The sequence below is a fragment of the Myotis lucifugus genome, unplaced genomic scaffold (genome assembly GCF_000147115.1).
Source record: "Myotis lucifugus unplaced genomic scaffold, Myoluc2.0 scaffold_162, whole genome shotgun sequence".
NCBI classification, from domain to species: domain Eukaryota; kingdom Metazoa; phylum Chordata; class Mammalia; order Chiroptera; family Vespertilionidae; genus Myotis; species Myotis lucifugus.
This window is the reverse complement of record NW_005871210.1, coordinates 1,648,306-1,651,593: the sequence shown is the minus strand read 5'-3', so window position 1 is coordinate 1,651,593 and position 3,288 is coordinate 1,648,306. Positions and strand designations below refer to the sequence as shown.

Below are 3,288 nucleotides of genomic sequence, written 5' to 3'. Positions count from 1 at the left end.
GCAGTTCTAAGCACGTGACACATATTAACGTGTCCGATCCTCACGGCAACCCTGAGAGATCGGTTACATTTTTATGCCCATTCTATAGATGAGGAAACAGATACAAGAGGCTGCTCTGGAGGCGGTTCCGGCAGCAACACGGTCAACCCCCCTGACTTTTGATGCACCTGGCTGGGCCCTTCCCCACCATCTCCTCCAATGGCCAGCTTGGTCTCCCCAAGGCCCAGCACTGGTGACACCTCTTCCAGGAAGCCTCCCCAGGGCCCCAGGTAGAGAGTAAAGTGCCCCTTCTTGGAGCTTGTCTCTCCTCTGAGCCCAAGCGATGCCTCTCCCAACCTCTCATCCTACTGCCCCCTCGCTGTGGCATTGTCTATTTGCCTTGGCTTCTCCAGGGTACAGCTCAACAATTCAAGTTGACCAACATTCACTGAGCATCTACCATGCGCTGAACACTAAGCTACACACTAGGGAGGCCATGATGATCAACAGTAGACAGACCCTGGCTCTTGTGGACTTAGAGTCCTGATGGAAATAGACATTTATCAAGTAGAATATCATCACAATCCTAGGAAAGGGTTCTGAAACAAAGGAGCAAGGTTCCGGGGGGCTCGGGGTAGGCTTTCCTGAACATCGGTGGTGAAGGAGAAGCAGGCATGTGCGTGGCCCTGCAGGTCGGTTGAGGAAAGAATACTCCAGGCAGTGAGCACAACACCTGCAAAGGCCCTGTGACTGGAGTGAGCCCCACACCTCCGCGAAGCAAGGCTGGAATGGCTGCAACAGTGAGCGCAGGAGGATCCTGGGGAAATGTTCTGATGGCCAGCGAAGGTGGGCTGGAGACACCCCAGTTGGGCCTCAAAGAGCGGGGTGAAGAACCTGGCCTTTTTTTCTGAGAGTAATAGGGAACCCCGACAGGTTTCAGCAGGAAGGCAACAGGAGCAGACTGCATTTCTAAAAGGTCACCATGCCTTCTGGTGTGCAGCATGCATGGGAGGAGGCAAAAGGCACCAGGGGAGAAAGAAGTGGCCCCCAGCAGGGCCGAGTCTGTACTGACTTGCCCACGCTCTCCTCGGGCCTAGTGTCATGCCTGCACAGAGCAGGTGCTCAGAAAATATCTCACCGATGGAACTGATAGCATGGAAATTTCCAGAAACAGGACTAGAGGGAAGTAACCAAGCAGGGATGGGGGCAGGTGAGGGTTCAGCAAACCGAGTCCTCAAGTGGGGGCACCCTCACGCTGGCCACGTGAGAGAGAATGGAGTAGAGGATTGGACACAGCCTGGGAAGTCCCTGGGCCTTCACCCCACCACTGTCTGCAGGGTTTACCCGCAGGCTTCCTTAGGTTCTGTTTTCCATAAGCCACTTCCCACAACTTAAATAGGAAGTGGCAGTGTTCTGTGTCTGAGGGGTCCCCCATCCCCTCCGCAGAGCAGTATCCAGGCCTCTACAGAGGATGTGGGAGCCAGCACTGCACCCCTTCTCTGTTTTCATTGAGGCACCACATAAAATCTCATTTGGCTGAAGAATTCTGTTACTAAAAGGGGTGAGAGCACCACTGACCTACATCATTCATTCATTCGTTCATTCAGCATTCACTGAGTGCCAACTCTGGACCGACTGGTGAGCAAGACCCAACTTCCACCCTTCAGAAGCCAAGCAGGAGCCATGCTGAGATGCCTGTGGCACGGGTTGAAACCTTTCAGTGTTCTGTTCTGTGGAAAAGGAGAATGAAAGGATGGAAAAGGAGATGTGACAGGATGGGAACGATGTGAAAGAAGAATGGAGACTCAATAAGGAAGTCTACAGCAGAAGCTGTAAATGATTGAACACTTAACTGTGCGCCTTGCACGTTGCTAGGTATTTCACACACTAATCTCGCCCAATCCCACAACACCCCTGTAGGATTATAATCATCCCCATCCTGCAGGCTACAGAACTGGGGCTCAGAGAGGTTACAATGAAGGCAAGACCAGACAGAGTTCAATCCCAGACCTGTCTGACATTAAAATTCACAGTCTAGACAGAAAAGGTCAAAGGGCAGGGGACTTCTTGCTTGGGGAAGAGAAGACAAGGGGATGATGGACCTTCCTTTTAGGGAATCAGAAGGGTTCTATGTAAAGGCAGAGCCTAGCAGTTTTCCAAGGGACAGAAGGTGGCATCCCAGAATGGAGCTTAAATGAAAGCAGGGGAGGCTGTGGCCAGGCATAAGACTACACTTCCTGGCCACTAACAGGTGGCCCATCCTGGAAATCTTGCAGAAAGTAGACTGTCCTTGAGCTGGGTGGGGACTGTAATACCTCAAAGCCTACAGGCAGAAAGTAAGCTGTGCCCCTGGGGAGCATTTTGTCTCAGGATTCAGAAAGAAACCCTCCCTTTCTGGCTAGCCCCCAGCTGCATCTGCTCTCTGGCCCCATCCAGGGAACCTCTACCTCCTTGGCTCCCTGAACCCATTCAGCTTCCAAGACCCTCCCACGACCAAGGCCCTCCTCTTCTTCCTGCCATTCCCCATCTCCCATCTCCCAACCCCTCTCCTTCTTGAGGATGGTACCATCTTGGTCTCCATGGTGGGCTGCTCAGCTCAACTCTCTCCTCATCACATCCTTTCTCATCCATGTTCCCCAAGGCCCAGCACCTTCAGCCCCAGGCTGAGCCTACCCTCTTAGAATTCAGCCTAGAGCAGACCCAGCAACTGCAGAACAGAACCCAAAACAAGTTCACTAGACAACAGAAACCATTGGATTCAGAGACTCCAAGATCTCTGAGGGAAAGGAGCCACAAGAGAGCACTGGGTCCAGCCACTGCCTTCAGGCAGCCAAGAAGTAATGTACCCATTTTACAGATAAAACAAAGGAGGCCTAGTAATTGTAGACTTTCCCGTGGTTACATTATGGGTAGAGGATAAGAAGGACTTGAACTCAATTTAATGACTTCAGAGCATCAGAAGGCATGGGAGATAAGACTGGACAAGGAGAGGGGATAACTTCTCTTTATTGGTGGGCAGAGGAGACTGGTATCTGGAGCAGTCTATGGTCGGGGGGGGGTGGGAGGGGCAGGAAGGGAGGCAGCCCTGTTGGGTAGGAGCTGGGAGAGGGCTCCTGGCTGTTGTCCTGTCTTTTTCATCAAGAACAAGGGCTAATTTGATTGAGCTGATGAGTCACCTGGCATATGGGGCCTAAGGCCGACGTGCCAGGGCCATCCTCCCTGCCCTATTAGACTGGCATTGGAGAATGGAGAGCAGGGAGCCCACTCCTCCCAAGCTTCCTCTCATGCCCAGAACCAGGATAAGCATGG

The 3,288-nt window shown here is 52.6% G+C and overlaps 1 protein-coding gene across 1 annotated transcript in view; it reads right to left on the bottom strand.

The window, feature by feature from the left end:
• NEURL1 (neuralized E3 ubiquitin protein ligase 1) overlaps positions 1-3,288 on the bottom strand; it is a 68,029-nt gene that overhangs the window by 35,065 nt on the left and 29,676 nt on the right. The gene's annotated exons all lie outside the window — the stretch shown is intronic.